We start from the raw sequence: 18,116 nt of genomic DNA, 5'->3' as shown, positions 1-18,116 counted from the left end.
TTCTGGTAATTCCATCAGGGAAGTTTGAAAGTTCCCTATTGCACTGAATGCTCATCTTTTATCCTGAAAGAGAATGTTCACTATTGCTGGGTAGTTGATTCTTGGTTGTAATTCAAGTTCTTTTGCCTTCTAGAAAACTACATTCCAAGTCTTATGAGTCTTTAATGTAGAAGCTGTTAAATTTTGCAATATCCAGACTGTAGCTCCACCATTGAATTATTTCTTTCTAGTTGCTTGTAGTATTTTTTTTTCATGACTTCGACGACCTGAAAGTTGGATGTAATATTGCTGATGGTTTTCATTTTAGGATCTCTTTCAGGAAGTGATAGGTGGATTCTTTCAATTTTAATTTTACCCTCTGCATATAGGATATCAGGGCAATTTTCCTGGATTATTTCTTGGAAAACGAATTTATGCTTTTATTTTTTTGGCTGGGATTTTCAGGCAGTCCATTATATTTTTTTGCAAGGCAAATGGGCTTGCTCAAGGCCACACAGCTAGGTAATTATTAAGTGTCTGAGTCCAGATTTGATCTCAGGTACTCTTGACTCTAGGGCCAGTACTCCATTGAATGTATCACCTAGCTGTCCCTAGTTCATTAATTTTCAAATTATGTCTCCTGGATATATATTTCCGGTCAATTTTTCCCTGAGATATTTTGCATTTCCTGAGATATTTCACATTTTCTTCTAGTTTTTCATTCTTTTGCTTTTGTTTTATTGTTTATTTATTTCTCACAAAGTCAGAAGTTTCCCTTAGCTCAATTCTACATTTGAAGTAATTGTTTTATTCAGAAAGATTTTGTATCTTCTTTTTCATCTAACCAGTTCTGCTTTTTAAGGCATTCTTATCCTCATTGGCCTTTTGGACTGCTTTTTACATTTGCCCATATCTGTAAGTGGTATTTTCTTCAGCATTCTTTGCAATTCCTCGACCAAGCTGCTGACTTGATTTTCATCTCTTTTCCATATCTCTCATTTCTCTTTCAAAATTTCCCTCTACTTCCATTACCTATTTTTCAAAATCCTTATTGAGTTCTTCCATAGCCTGAGATGAATTCATACATTTCTTTGTGACTATGGATATTGAAGTTTTGACTTTGTTATATTCTGACTGTGTCATAATACTCCACAGGACCAAAGTAATTGTCTATGGTTGTTTTTCTTTTCTTTTGTTGTTTGTTCATTTCTCCAGCTATGATTTGATATTAAATCCATATTAAGGTGAGACTGTTCCTAAGGTGGAAGAAGCACTATCACAAAGTTGTGGGAGGGTTTTGCAGCTTTTCCAGGAAATATCCACCCCCTCCACCCAGGGAATTCAGTTCTTCCAAGAAGTTATGAAAGGCTCTGCCTTCTCTCTTGGCCTGTGCTCTGGACTGTGAATGTCCACAACACTTCTCTCAGCCCTAGAACTGTGAAAGTCCATGCTCTGCTATGACAATAAGGACTATGACCTGTATATGATCACAGAGGAAGCAACCAATCCTGCCTCACGTATAGCATAGAGAACTATGCACCATGGACTGAGCACTCTGAAAATAACTATTGGGTTACACCTGGCCAGAAGGCTTCTCAGACTTGCTTCTATTTTTCTGGGTCTGGGTCTATACTATGGCCTGTGCTGGACTGTGCTCCATTGTCACTCTACTGTGGCAGAGTTTTTCTGCTGATATTCTCAATTGTCCTTGGCAATACTTATACTAAGAAGCATGGGAACTGCCACAGTTGCCAGGGACCCAGGCACCCCCTGAGGCCCACATGTCCACCAAGCTGTTCCTGAAGGACTATAGTCTGATAACTCCAGTGACACCCAAGCTACATGGCAGGCCTTTTCTAACCCTGTTGCAACAATATTTTCCAGTGATCTTACAGGTTGTCTTGTTCTGGAAAATTGTTTTTCTTGGTATTTTTGTGGGCAATGATACGCTAGAATATGGTTAGAGTCATTGTTTAAAGATATTTGGATTGATCTGGGAGAAAACCTGTGAAAATTCCTTCATTTAATCTGCCACCTGGGCTCTACCACCACTGGTTAATATGATATTCAGATGAGTTATGTTCCTCTTACAGTTGGTTATCTTTATTTTAAAGGGGAAGTTTTCTTTTCCATTTGGTCAACTTTAATTTTAAAGCAGCTGATTTCTTCAGTCAGTTTTTCATTATTTCATGTATGATGATATTTTTTGTCCATTTTTCTTCTTAAAATTTTCTTTGGATTTAAAATTCTTTCTGAGTCCTTCTAAGAGATGTTTTGAATTTATAATCTATTCATAAAATCCTTTGAGGGATCACCTGTAGGTATTTTCCATTTTCCTTTTCAGAGATGGCAGTTTTATCTGTCAGAATACTAGCTATCAATAGTTTGACACTTTTTTTGTTATATTTTTGTTGTTGTTTTTATATATTTTTTAATTTATGCTCTTCTCCTGGGGCATAGTAGTTTCAAGCTTTGTTTCCTCTTGGGTCAAAATCTAGTCCCTAGTTTACTGCTTGCATATGGTGTTAAGCAGGTAGTATTTTCCCAGTATTTGAACAAACACAGTCCTCTCTATGGCATCAACATTTCTAGGACATGAACGTTTGCTTCAGATTTTGACTTGGGACCCTTACTGGTGATTGTCTGTAATGCTAGGTTCCCAAGAATTTATTTGAATTGGTCTGTTTCTCTGAGACTCCTTCTGATTTTCCAGCTCTTCAACCTATACTCAGTTTTCCTCCCTTTTACCTAGGTGACACAGATGTTTACTGAAATTCTTCCATGATATTTTGAATTGAGAACTAGATTCACTATTTTTTGTGGGACCTATGGTTTTAGGGGTTTTGTGGAGGTTGCATTTAATGATATTTCTGGAAAGACTCCAGGAGTTTCTAAGCTTTGTGTCACCATTTGGTAATGGACTCTAAGTTTGGTTTTAAGTTATTTAAGGCTCTATTGAAGAATCATTAATTCTGGTAAGTAGTACCAAAAGATAAAATTATATATGCCTATATAGATTGTAAAAATAAATGATATTAAGCTTATTTACATTTTGTACAGGTCTAGCACTTTATTCACTGAGTCATCTACCTGGCAACTCATGACTCCAAAATTGAATATATGTTGTGAGGGGGAAGTGATTAGAACGAATATACTACCTGACAGAAAAAAATCTAGAACAATGTGAATTATAGAGTTTAAGTGTTCATGCATGTGTACGTGAGTTGGGAAGGGAGGATGGTTGTTTAGAAGGTGGGAAAAATAGGAAAGAGAGAAGAAAGTTTGAACTTCTGGGGAGCAGTCAAGATAGTAGTGCAATGTGAGGAAATTTCTGTACAATATAGGAAAATATCTTAAATGAATATTCTAAACATACCATAAAGTTACTGATTCAACACAATAAAAGAGAATGAAACTAGTTCTCAACTAAAAACATCGTGGACAATCTTCAGCAAATGTTTTTTTTTTGTTTTTTTTTTTCTTGGAAAAGGGAAAGCTAGCATAGGTGGAAGAAGAGGAAAGCTAGTGGGAATCTCTTAGCCACTGCACAGCTGAGGTCCAGGCTCAGTATGCCAGTGTAACATCACACCAGCAGTGAGGGTCACAACCCCATATTAGAAGACAATATCTGAGTCTTGGAAAGGCTAATACTATAGACTGAACTGGATTGGGAAGAAACTGAAGTATAAGCAAATTTTGGTATAAGAGGGAAATAAATCTTTTCATAGGTAATGCCTGCAGTTCATAAGAATCATATTGGAAAGTAAGTGAGGAACCAGATCCCAGTACCAGGACAGAGTTTGCACCTCAGGAGCAGAACTCAATTATGAAAATGAACAAAAAAAAAAAAAAGCAAAAAGAGTGCTCACCATAGAAAACATCTATTCTGATAAGGACAATAAAAATGTCATCTCAGAAAAGAAAAGCAATGACAAAGTGTCAACATGTGAAGCCTGAATTGGCCTCAAATCCAAATCCTCTTAGAAGAACTGAAAAAGTATTTTAAAAAACAACAAAAAGAAGAAAACTGTAGAACAGAAATAAGCCATGTAGAATTATGAAAAATTGACTGAAGACATCAACTCCTTTAAAGGTTACCAAGACCAACAAGAAAAATGATTTAGCTCATCGAAAAATAAAAGTGAACAACTGAAAAATGAATGAAGCTGATCAAAGTAAAATTAGCCACCTGGAAAAGGAAAACAACTGATTTAAAAGAAAAATTATCCAATTAGATAAGGAAAATCCAAAGCTAATTAAAGGAGGAAAAAAACTTAAAAATTGGAATTTAACAAATGGAAACTAATGACAGTATGAGACAGCAAGATTCCATAATACAAATCAAAAATGCTGAAAGAGCAGAAGAAAATATAAAGTTCCTTTTAAGAAAAACAGATGGCCTGGAAAATAAATCCCAGAAAGCCAATTTACAAATTATTAGTTTTCATGAAAGCCCTGATCAAAAGAAGAGCCTGAAAAATATCTCTCATGAGATTAACTTGGAAAAATTTTGTAATATCATAGAATGAGAACACAAAATTAGTCCTTGATAGAATCTATCAGTCAGATACTGAAGGAGTCTTCAGAATGAAACCTATGAGGAATATTGTAGCCAAATTTCAGAATTCTTAAAGGAGAAAATTCTATAAGCAGCCAAAAAGAAGCAATTTAAATATGAAAGAACTACAAATCAAATTACATAGGAATTATCAAGTTCAAACTTAAATGGTCAGATGAATGAAGTTGTTTTTGCTTATGATATTAGTATTTATATTGGGACAGTGGGGAGCAGTGTACTCACAGAATGTTTACATAACTATATCATGAAGCAATCTTGTTTTACATAATACTTTATTTAGTGAACACTTTAGTTAATGAATACTTTAGTGTGAACACTGAGTGGATATTATATATATACATACATATAATATCCATTTGGTTTTAAATTTTTTCTGAACCTAAAGGGAAGAAGGGTAGAAAAGGAAAATAATGGGGGAAGAGGAATTGATAAAAGAGGAGGAAGCAAAAGGTAAAAGTAAAACTAATTTAAAAAAAAAAAAGAAAAGTTAAAAGAGAAAAAGAGAAAAACAGTAGTGAGGAGGGGAAATAAAAGAATCAACTATGAATTACAATAAAAATCAACTTCACCAAAAAATTCATATTTTTAAGAGAAAAATGGATTTGATATGAAAAAAAATTGAAAAAATTAAATTGAGGTCCTTCAAGATTCTGTGATAAAATGCCCTGAATTGAACAGAAATTTTGATTTTCAAATACAAAACACAAGAAATGTATAATGGGAAAAATATTAGTCAATAATATTAAAGTGAATACTTTCCTAGAATGGAAGATAATGCTTTTAATTCTTGAGAATTTTATTTCTCTATATACAGTTAATGGAAGACCACTTAGAGAGAGGGAGCCTGGATATAGGGTGAACATGAAAGTGATGAGGTTTTAGCCAATATCTTAATTGATGAGTATTAAAATTACTTTGAAATATTGTACTTAGAATATATGAATATAAATGCATAATTAAGTGATTTTGCTTATGACCTTGCTATTTATATGGGGACAGAAGCAGTGAATGTATTTAGAGGATGTGTCCTTTAATGAGTCATGAAGCAACCTTGCTTTATTTGATTATTTTAGTTAATGAGGGTTGCACTACTATATGGACAGAGGGAAGGAGTGTATTCCATATTTTAATTAAGAAGATTGTAGTTATGTAGGAGCAGAGGAAGAAAATTCACTAAGAGGTACTGGACATAAAAAGGTACTGATTTTGCTTTTCTTAGTGCTTTAGCTACCATTAGAAGGAATGCATTTAGAGGGGAGGATATAAATGATTTGTGAAATAATCATGTTTTTCATCATATGTAATTCATGAGGATTGTATATCTATAGAGGATACTTGAAAATAAGGTAGGATATAAATTATTGTAATTTGATGACATGACTATTGAGAACTGTATTTCTAATGAGACAGTGGAAGGAATGTATTGCATAGAAGTGGTTTATGAGAAGTGGTTATGAGAAAATGATACTTGTAAATGAATCAATCAATCAATCAAAAAATCCAACATTGATCATTTTTCTTTTTTTTTTCTTCTTAACCAATCTGATCAATAATGATTTGGAGCATTTTCCCATTTTTCATATGATTATATAGAGCTTTAATTTTTTCTTCTGAAGATTTTCTGTTTATATCCTTTTACCAGTTATCAATTGGGGAATGACTTATAACCTTATAATATTGATTTTGTTTTCTATATATATTTTAGAAATGAGTCCTTTATCAGAAATACTATATGTGAAGATTGTTTGGTTTTAATAATGCAAAAACTTTTAATTTAATATAGTCAAAATCATCCATTTTCAATTTATAATCTCTATTTCTTGTGTTGTCCTAAATTTATCCCCTTTCTAAAGATTCAATAGATGCAGACTATCTTGATCTCTTCAATTATAACTTTTAAAGAGCTGTTTTCCTCAATTCGTTTTTGTTTTTTTTTTTTGTTTCATTTATTCAATCGTTCTCTTTACAATGTTGGTTTTCTCAGTGGATTTTCTTTTTAAATTCCTTTTCAATTTGGTCAATTATACTTTTTAAAAGTTGTTTTCTTTTATCCATTCTTTTTTCTACTTTCTTATATGATTTTTAAAATTCCTTTTGAAAATTTTCCATGAGTTATTTTTTGGCTTGAGATTACTTTCTATTTTTGTTTGGGGTTTTGACTATGGATATTTTGATATTTTTGTCCTCTTCTGGCATACCCTTTTATCATAATAACTTTCTATGGTCAAATTCTTTGTTGTCATTGTTGTTGCAATTTTATCATTTTTTGGTCTTTTTTTATTTTATTTTTAACTTGTTCCTACAGGGTAGATGGGGCACTGTCTCAGACTAGTTGTACCAATGACTGTAGGCCTTGACTGTCTACATGGTGCTATTATGATGTTGTCCCAATATTGCTGGAGGGTGCTGTGTCTGAATGTAAGTGGGACAGAAGAGACAGCCATAAGGACTTGGTTTGTCTAAGCATATGGCATAGAGGCCCAAAGTTTTCCAGTGGGCCTAGGTTGGGAGCATTTGGCACTACCTTAGAAAGAGAGAGAGAGAGAGATGGGTCTCCATCCTTGCAGAGGGAAAAGACAGGGTAAAGAAGATAAAATGCTTCTCTTCTGGACTGACTAAAATGCATTTCTGTTGTAGCTTGGAAAAACAAGAGTGGTGCTGGGGAGTGGTCTAGCAAGTGGCCTACGGTATTCTCAAGTAGGTAAGCAACATGCTAGACTTTCCTGTCCCAAGGTGCCTGCATCTGAGTCCAGCATATCATTTCCTGTGGAAGATGATTGTCACATCAGCACAAGTTTGACCCATTAATGACCAAGATCCTTTACACTGGAAACAAGAATTAGAGGGAGAAGGACAAAATGAGTCTGCTCCAATGTTAATAAATTCATATTTTTTATTTGTTAGCATTTTATTTGTTTTCAAGTTACATACAGTAATAGTGTCTACCCATCATTTATTGTAAGGCTCTGAATTCCACTACTTTTTGCCCACCCTCCCTTCCCTCCCTACCCCCTACAGAAGGCTGTCCGTCTTTACATTGCTTCTATGCTATACACTGATGTAAATTGAATGTGTTATAAGAGTAAACATAAGAATAAACATAATCCCCCTCGCCCCCAAGAAGATGAGAGACCTCAAGAATAGAGAGAGAGAAAAAAATGTACTTCAATTTGTGTTCAGATTCCAATGGCTCTGTCTCTGGGCTGAGTTGCTTTCTTTATCATAATTCCACTAGTGAAGTTGCTTCAATATTTCTCCCACAGTTGCTATTACTCGCTGTACCTCCACTCTATTCCTCTTCTCTCTCTCTCTCTCTCTCTCTCTCTCTCTCTCTCTCTCTCTCTCTCTCTCTCTCTCCTTTCATCCTGAACCTGTCCAAAATTGTGTTGAAACTCAGTACCCTCTCCCTCTATCTTCCCTCTCTTCCATCATCTATTCCACCTTCCCTCTCCCCATTCCCCCTTATCCCATCACTTTCTTCTCATTTTTCTCTAGGGAAAGATAGAATTCCTAACCCTATTAAGTGTGTATGTTATTTTCTCTCTGAGACATTTCTGATGAGAATGAAGGGTCACTCATTCCCCCTTGCCTTCTCCCATTCCACTCCATTGAAAAAGTTTTTTTCTTTACTCTTATATGAAATATTTTAGCTTCTTCTTCTTCTCCTTTCCCTTCCTCCCAGTACTTTCCTCTATCACCCACTGACTCCATATTCTGTTCCTTCCTATGTCCTATCTATATATGCTCCTTCTAAGTGTTATAAATGAGAAAGTTCATATGAGTTATCAATGTCTTCTTCCCATAACACAAGTAGTTCAATATGATTAAGTTCCTCATAGTTAGTCCTTCTCTTCCACCCTCCTCTATGGTTCACCAGAGTCCTTTACCTGGAGATCAAACTTTCTGTTCAGCTCTGGTTGTTTCAATAAGAAAGTTCAAAAGTCCCCTGATTCATTGAAAGTCCATCTTTTCCCCTGAAAGAGGATGTTCAGTTTTGCTGGGTAGTTGATTTTTGGTTGTAAACCAGGATCTTTTGCCTTCCAGAATATATCCAAATCTCTATGAGCCCTTAGTGTAGATGCTATCAGATCCTGTGTAATCCTGACTATGGAGCCTCAGTAATTGAATTGTTTGTTTCTGGCAGGTTTTAGAATTTTTCTCTTTGATTTGGAAGTTTTGGAATTTGGCTACAATATTCCTCGAAGTTTTTCTTTTGTGATCTCTTTCAGGAGGTGACCAGTGAATTCTCTCAATTTCTATTTTACTCACTGCTTCTAGGATCTCAGCACAATTTTGCTATATTATTCCTTGAAAAAAATGAAGTCTAGGCTCTCCTCCTGATCATGGCTTTCAGATAGCCCAATAAATTTTAAATTATTTCTTCTTCTGGAACTGTTTTCGAGGTCAGTTCTTTTTCTTCTAATTTTTGGCTTTTTTGGAAGAGTTTTATTTGTTCCTGATTTCTTGCAAAGTCATCTGCTTCCTTTAGTTCCACTTGAGGGAATTATTTATTTCAAAGAGCTTTTTTTAATCTCCTTTTCCTGGCCAGTTCTGATTTTTTAAGGTATTCTTCTCCTCATTTACCTTTTTTGTTTTGCTTTTCCCATTAGGCCTAAACTCATTTTTAACATATTCTTTTCTTCAGTATTTTTTTGTATTTCTTTTACCAAGCTGTTGATTTGCTTTTCATGATTTTTCTCTCATTTCTCCACTCAATTTTTCCTCCATCTCCCTTAATTGCTTTTCAAGGTCTTTTTTGAGCTCATACATAGTCTGAGCTCATTTTCTGTTTCTCTTGGAGGTTTTGGATGCAGAAGCTTCGATTTTGTCATCATCTGAGTATGTATTTTTATCTTCTATGGGATTAAATTAATTCTCTGTGTCAGATTCTTCCTTTTCTGTTGTTTATTCATTTCCTCACCCCAAGATTAATTTACAGCACTTCCAAGGTTTTGGGTTTTTTTTTGGAGGGACACCCCTCTGGGACCTTTATTCCTCCAAGGTCTTATGGTCTCTTGCCTGTGCTTTGATATGTAGATGGCCCCCTTACTTCCCGCTGCCCGGAGCTATAAGGAGGGATGGAGCTTGGCTACTTAGTAGATGGCCCCCTTACTTCCCACTGCCCGGAGCTATAAGGAGGGATGGAGCTTGGCTACTTAGTATGGAAGTCCAAACTGCAACCTGGATCTGAATGTAGCCTTGTAGCAGAGTCCTACCTTGAGGGAGAGCAGAGAAATTTCTGCACACTTCCCTTACTGTCTCTGGGGAGTGCAGGCTCCTTTTTCCAGATTCACTCTACAGAATCTATGGTTGGTACTCCTCACTCCACACTTATTCTGGTGTAGCAGAGTTCTTTTACTGCCCCTTTAAGCTGTTGCTGGTGATCTCTGGGCTGTTCTGCGCTGGGCTAGACTGCACTGTGGCCAACAGCTTTTTTCCAACTCCCAGTCCTGGTGAAACACACTTTTCTTGTGGGACTTCTAAGTTATCTTGGACTGGTAAAATATATCACTCAGTCTTTCTGTGGGTTTTGCCCCTCTAAATTTGGGTTAGAGTCATATTTTCTTGGCTTTTGGATTTTTTTGGGGGGAGGAGGAGTTCCCGGAAATGCTGTCCTCATGTTGCCATCTTGGCTCCACCACCTGACAAATTCACATTTTAAAAATGGAGTGATTTTGAACAACAGGGAGTTCCTCAGACAGACAAAGACAATATTTTCCCTCTACAAAATTTGTTTCTAAACTCTCTGCATCACTCAGAGTTAGTGATGTCAGTCCTGTCAATTATAAGTCAGGTGGAGGGGATACTGTTGTTGGCATTTGCTTGATCCATCATACAAAGATCTTCCACTGATATGCTTCAGAGGGTCATTATGTTGGCTTGTTGGGATGCTTTCTGTCTTGAAAATTACGACCTTGCTCCCCTTGTACCTGAGACAGACTTTTCTTGAAGTTCTTTCAAGTTACCAAAGCCTTATTCTCTTGCAGTTATGCTTAGTTCTTAAAATGACAGAATTGCATTTTGTAGCTGAGGAAAATTATTTACTACTGAAAAACTTCTATAAACTAGTACTTCATAGTCTAGCAAATAAAAACTTTGCTGTTCTTCAAATATCAAGAAGTTCCACAATAACCTGAGGTCATATTTATCAACAATTTATACAATTCTGTTCAAATTTCCTTTTATAGAACACTTTTCTGAAAATAAGGATGTTCCTTTATTTTGCCTTCCCTTCTATAATTATAGATTATTATCTCCATTGGCAATGACTATACTTAGCTTATACTATACTTCAAAGATAAATATTCCATGTCCTCACTAAAAAGAAATTTAGTTGCCTGCATTAGGTAATCAAGTGCTACTTTTACAATATTATTACATTCATTTTGAGCTCACAACATTGTCATTTCACCACTTAGCTGTAGCAGAAGTCTAGTTTCTTTAATAATGAATGAGATTTTATGTTCATCCTGCCTGTATCAAATATTCTGACTTCATTCTTTTTTTCTCCAAATTTATAAAGAGAAGCATTAATTTAACACATAAAGGTAATACTTTCAATCTGATTCTTTATCCTATTATCTTTTGTTCCCTAAGAGGTACAGTTCTAATTTGCTCTTCTACTGTCTTTTGTATTTCCTCCCTATGCAAACTAATGTTTCAGCATGTACATTCTACCTCACATGTGAGATAAGCAAAAGATTATATCAAATTAAAGTTCCTCTTTTGGTTCACAACGATTCAGTATGAGAGTTAATGAGTCCCTACCAATTGCTTACTTTTGCTCTATTCAGTCAAAAGATACAATTAAACACATTAATAGTTAATGAAATAATAATGCAATTTGCAATTGTGGTAAAAGTTTTGCTATTATTGTGGAGGGTCATTTAGTTCCTATATAAATGGAATTGCTAACATGCTTATTAACTCTCAGTTATTGAAACTGCAGCCAGAATTTATTACTTTGTTTCCATTTCCTTTATCCCAAGAAAATAGTTTAAGTGTAGGTATCTTTAATTATAAACAAAACAAAATGTGGGAATAAAGCAAAAAGCAGAATAAAGGCAATTCATAAAAAAGAAGGCAACTCAACTTGCATTTTCTTTAGAAACTTTAACTACTCTTGTTTTCATATCAAGTGATGACTTTTTATTGTCTTCCTGATTTACCTAAATGCTACTGGAGAAGTAAAGTAACATTTGATTTTAATTTTAGATAACCTTATGAAGATTTCAATTATTTTAATTAATAAAGTTTATTTTAATTGTAGCATTACTCTCAGTTGCCTATTAAAACCTCAAACTTATTTAGATTTACTCTGATCTAGTAATAGAACATTCCATTCTAGGGTAATACTGCACATGAATAAAAAACACTGTTTGTGTGGATCATATATGTATAGACCATATAAGAGCCCAAATTTAATTAATACATATTTAAAATCAACACACTTATAACTACAGGATATCTCATGATATCTGAAGATGTCAACATACTCTTTCACAGATCCTGCTCTTTGGTGATTTGAGATCTACTCTGCTGAGAAGCTTCTTCCATAGTTATACCTAGAGACCACAAGAAAATCATCTAAAAACTCCTTGAAACTATAAATAAACTCAACAAATTAGTAGGATATAAAATAAACCCACATAAATCACCAGCATCTCTATATGTATACAACAAGGCCCAAGAACAAGAGATAGAAGAAGAAATAAGTCCATTTAAAGTTATTATAGATAATGTTAAATACTTGGGAGTCTTCCTCCCAAGACAAAGCCAGAAACTTTGTGAACATAATTATACAATACTTTTCATACAAATAAAATCAGATCTAAGTACTTGGAAAAATTCAATTGCTCATGATTAGGTCAAACTAATATAATAAAAATGGCAATTCTACCCAAATTAAATTACTTATTCAGTGTTATACCAAATTGCACTAAATAAATGTCTTCATGAACTAGAAAAAATATTAACAAAATTAATCTGAGCAGCAAAAGATCAAGAAAGCAAGGGATCTGATAAAAAATATAAAGGAAGTTAACCTAGCTAGTTCTACCAGATCTAAAGCTTTATTATAAAATGGCAGTCATCAAAACAACCTGGTGCTGGTTAAGAAATTGAGCAATGGATCAATGGGTTAGGATGGGTTCAAAAGAAACCACAGTAAATGACTACAACAATATACTATTTGACAAACCCCAAAACATCAGTATCTGAGATAAGAACTCACTATTTTAAAAGAATTGTTGGGAAATCTGGAAAATAGTATGGTAAAAACTAGGCATAGGTCCACATCTCACACCCTATATCAAAATAAGGTCAAAATGATTACAGGATTTGAACATAAAGGTCAAAATCATAGATAAATTAATAGACAAAGAAATCCTCTATCAGATTTATGGGGATAAATTTATGACCAATACAGAATAATAGCATATTATTAACTGAATGATTTTGACTATATTAAGTTAAAAAGTTTTTATTCTAACAAAATCAATGTAGCCAAAATTAGAAGGAATATAGAAAGCTGGGGAAGATGCTTCACAACTCTGAGTTCTGATAAAGCTCTCATTTCTAAAATATATAGAGAAATGAATCAAATTTATTACACTATAAGTCATTCTCCAGTTGGAATATGGTCAAAGAATATGAACAGACAATTTTCTGATTCAGAAATTGTAACTATTTATAATCATATGAAAAATTTCTCCAAAGCTTTATTGATTAGGGAATTCTGAGCAATTGTGAGGTATCACATCACACTTATCAGATTAGCCCAGATGAGAAAAAGGGAAAATGATTAATATTGGAAAGTTTGTGGAAGGAGTGGGATAGTAATGCATTTCTGGTAGAGTTGTGAATGTATTCAATAATTCTTGAGAGCAATATGGAACTATGCACAAAGCATGATAAAAATGTTCATACACTTTTACCCAGCAATTCAAATTCTAGGTCTATATCCAGAAGAAATGATAAATTATTGGAAAAGTCCCACATGTTCCAAAATATTCATAGCAGTTTTTTTGTGGTGGCAAAGAATTGGAAAGTGAGGGGATTATCATCTATTGGGAAATAGCTAAATAAGTTATAGTACAAAAATACTATGGAATATTATTGTTCTATAAAAAACCATAAATATCAACCTTTAGTGAAGCATGGAATGAATTACAGTGACTGATGCTAAGAGAAGGGAGCAAAACCAAGAAAACAATGTAAAAATTAACAACATTGTGGGATAATCAACCTTGATGGAAACAGCAACTCTCAGCTCTTCAGCGAGTTTGACAATAGTATGAGACAGGCAATGAACATTGTTATACCCATCCAGAGGAAGAAAAACAAAACAAAACACAAAAATAATACTTCATAATCTGATGAACACTTTATAAAAATTATCTCTTATGTAACTCTTTCCCTTAATAGTGATTCCTCATACTGAAAATTTAATCTGTAAACAAATCTGTCATCAAAAATGTATATTTACAATACTAAGTTGACTATTCACCACTAAGGCTAGGAAAGGGGTAGGAAGAGAGGGTGGTTGGAAAGTTTGTAATTTAAAAATATACATGTGCATAAGGATGAAAAAATAAAGATGTTACTCAAAAAAAAAAGATAACCAAGGCATTAGATAAAATGGCAATAGAAAATCAAGCTGTTTTCACTGAGTTCCTCCCATCTAACAGAAATGGACTACAACACAGAGCATGGGAAGAATTAGCCGGTCTCATAAACAAACTACTATCAACAATCTTAGGGAATAGCAAAGACATTACAAGATTAGATTTAGATTAATGAATTTGCAGCAAACATGAAGGGGTAAAGTATTAAGTATAAGAAAGTGAGTTTGATTTTGATTTCCTATGAAAGCATTTAGATTGTATTATTAAATGAAAATGTATAATTATTTAAAAATTTATCAATGGTCATTAAAAAACCAGTGTGACATGATCAAAAAGAATACATGGCTGATTAAACTGATTTTATTATTTACTCTGGTTACTAGATGAAATACATGTCATAGTCACACATTCAAATATCTAAATATGGTTGGTTCTCATGTCTTGTTTATTTGACATCCATAATATGTTTCATATCTGTCTGCCTTTTAATCACTTTTTCAATCCTGTTACAGGTCCCTGTCACCTCTCACTAGATCCAATAATTTCCTTGCCTTTAGAATTTATATTTTCCAACTGGACAGCTAGCCAACAAAATGGTCAGATTGGTATTACTATAGCAAAAGATCTGACCATATCACTCCCCTGTTGGAGAAGTTCCAATGACTTCCATTGAAATTAAATATTAACATCTCTTTTCAACATGTAAAACCATTCACAATCTAATTCTAATCTATCTTTTGAGGCATACCAAGAAGCACTTTTTATCAAATACTCAAAGTTCTGGCAAACCTGGCCTACTGATTCTCCTACTTAAGTTACTCCTTAAAACCATGATATCACACTCAAATAAAAACAGTCACTAAACCATGTATTCTAGAAGTTGCATATTTACTTATAAGACTTTATATTAATATTATCCATTTTCTAATGTATATTTGTGTTTATTTTCTTATATATTGATTTACCAATTACATTTTCCCAGTTTATGGCAGCACCAACAGTGGCCTATTACAATCACTGACTTATTGTATGCCTATCATTTCTCTACAGAATTGCTATCTCAGTTTACACTTCAAGGGCTCCTTCTATGTATGGTGGTGAAAAAATAAAGCCTGTGGAAACAAAACTCTTTTTCTGGCTTTATTGATTTATTAAGCATTGCCTTACAATTGCTCAACAAATCAGGACCAGGCACTTAGTCACCTTAGGGGTAAATCTTGAATACAGTGGAGACAGATTTCTTTATATTATAAACGATTAATCAAATCAGACATTAAAAGGAAACAATACAATAATATATAAACTAACTTTTTAACAGATGATAGAAAATGGATTTTACACATTAGGAGGAAGAGATGAACAGATACAGAAATCAGAAAAGTAAGTGCCTCACTCCCTCCCAAAGTGTCTGTAAACGATCACAGTAATGTGGAAACAGTAACTGATTGATGAATATGGCAACAGTTTTCCGATAAGGCATATGGACTGATTGAGATGTATAATTATAAGAACATTTCTTTATCAGTCTTTCCATCTAAGTGGGTTTCTGGTTAGCATAACTAAAGTTAATGCTGTTTAAGCATCAGATAAAGTGGTCCAGCTTCCTAGCCATTTAGGACTAGATTCAAACAATAGATTAAATTTTTCCACAATTGCCTATAGTTTCCTCACAACACTAACATTGAAATAGACTTATAACTGCATAGAAAAGGGAATGATTTAGCTCCTGAACTGAGTCACAAAATGAATTCAACATGGTACACAATTAATCACTGGCCACCCTAAACCTTTCAACTCTATCGAATTTAAACCTTATTCCAAAATACACAGATGGTTTCATCTCTAGATATTAATTTGTATTTATTTTTTAAGTTCTTATCACTTTCACCCAATAGAATGCAAGCTCCATAAGGGCAAAGGTAATATCATTTTTATTTTATAATCCTAGTGTTCCTGAAATTCAGTAACACATTTAAAAAAATGACTGTTGATACTGTTGTTGTTCAGTTGTTTTAGTTGTTTTAACTTTTCATGAGCCCATTTGAAGTTTTCTTAGCAATTGTTTTCTTATTCAGTTCCCCTTAAATATGAAGAACTGAAATCAATAGAATTAAGTGACTTGCCCAGATTCACATAATAATTAATTGTCTGAGGTCTGATTTAAACTCAGAAAGTTGAGTTTTCTTTTCTCTAAACTCAGTGCTTTATCCTCTGATATACTTAGCTCCCTATTAAAATGCTTCCTGAATTATTACTTTGTAATATGCTTGAAATATATAAATTATTTTAAACTTTATTTCATATTACTCTAATAGACAAGATAGAATAATAATATATAATAAGCAATTTGTCAGTTAGGTGGATTCAAAATAGGCTGGTTTGTCAAACCTAAAATGTAATGATTAGTAAGTCCATATGACATAAGATATCTATTCTTTGTCTAATACCATTTAACATTTTTAGCATTTAGAAGGAAATCAATATAGATGGCAGATATACTACATAAAAAGTTTAGAATAAATTAAATTTTAATTAACATATTAGATGTATAAATGTGGGATAATAAAATGGAAAACAAATATGACAGTCTGTAGTACTGTGTTGTATCTCAAATGAAGGTTTTATTGGAAATAAATCTATTTTATTTATGCATATGTCTATATATCAGTATTCACATTCTTATATTAGTTTGCATAATGGTAACTAGGAAAAAACTTAGTTGGGTGTGAGAAAAAGATTATGACTATTCAAAAATTTATGCAAGAATATTTAGGAGATTAAAAGAATGAAAATAAAACAAATTATGACATTATAACCAAATTGTTCTGCAGTTATAGGCTCAACATTTCAGTCTTGTTTCATTTTTCATTTACTCCAGAAGTACCAAATTAATTTGCTTTTCATTCTATCACTTGATTTAAATAATATTAGGAATAAAAATTCTAAATTTCTTTTAAGTGACAAGGAAATTAATCATTATTTTCAGATCTTCTGACATTTTCCTCTTAATCCTGGCTCTTAAAGCTGTGAAATAGTTTATCTACCTTTTAGTCTTAACCCCTACCATTCATTCATCTTCCACAGGTTGTGTTAAGTAGATTTCACCTCTGACATGTGAAAACAGTTGAATAAAGTCATTGATTTTCTCATGTCAGTCCCTCCTTGACTCTTCTAAGTTACACAGAAATGAAGAAAAATTCTACAAAAGGGGCAAAAAAATCCGAGGAAATGGAGTGAATGTGAACTTCAGGTTCTGAAAACCTAGAATTTATTCCCTTTATCCCATAGATATTTTGAGTACAGAGCCTTTTCCAGCTAAGTGGCACAGTGGAGAGAGTGATAGATCTAAAGTCTTGGAGGCCTAAATTTAAATCCAAACTCAGGCCTAAATTTAAATCCAACCTAAATTTAAACTATATGACCATGAACAAATTCTAACTTTCTTTGTCTCAGGTTCGTCATCTATAAAATGAGTATGAGAAGGAAATTGCAAACTACTCTGGTATCCTTACCAAAAACACCTCCAATAGGTCAAAATCTATTTCATAGGGCTGTTGTGGGGTCCCCAGTGTAAAAAAGGATGTAGAGTATTTTTAAAAATTCTAAATGGAATACTATTGTTAGTGATCTTTAAATAATGTTTATATATATATATATATATATATATATATATATATATATATATATGGGGGTGTGGGGGGTGTGATTGTGTGTTTGTATATATTTACCTTGGCTATTTAAAATTCACTAACCTTGTATACATGTATACTTACTGGATCCTTTAAATAATTTGCAAGAAACAAACTGTTTTTCATTGTTTGACAGTTTTTGCCAATTTTTAACCTTCTCAAGCTGTCTAAGATCTTTATTTCTATTAATTAATCCTCACAAGACATGAATTTCCAAATCTCCTTACCATTATGGCCAGTCTC

Source organism: Macrotis lagotis, chromosome 6, assembly GCF_037893015.1.
Source record: "Macrotis lagotis isolate mMagLag1 chromosome 6, bilby.v1.9.chrom.fasta, whole genome shotgun sequence".
In the NCBI taxonomy this organism is placed as follows: Eukaryota; Metazoa; Chordata; class Mammalia; order Peramelemorphia; family Peramelidae; genus Macrotis; species Macrotis lagotis.
Note: the sequence above shows the minus strand (reverse complement) of the source record.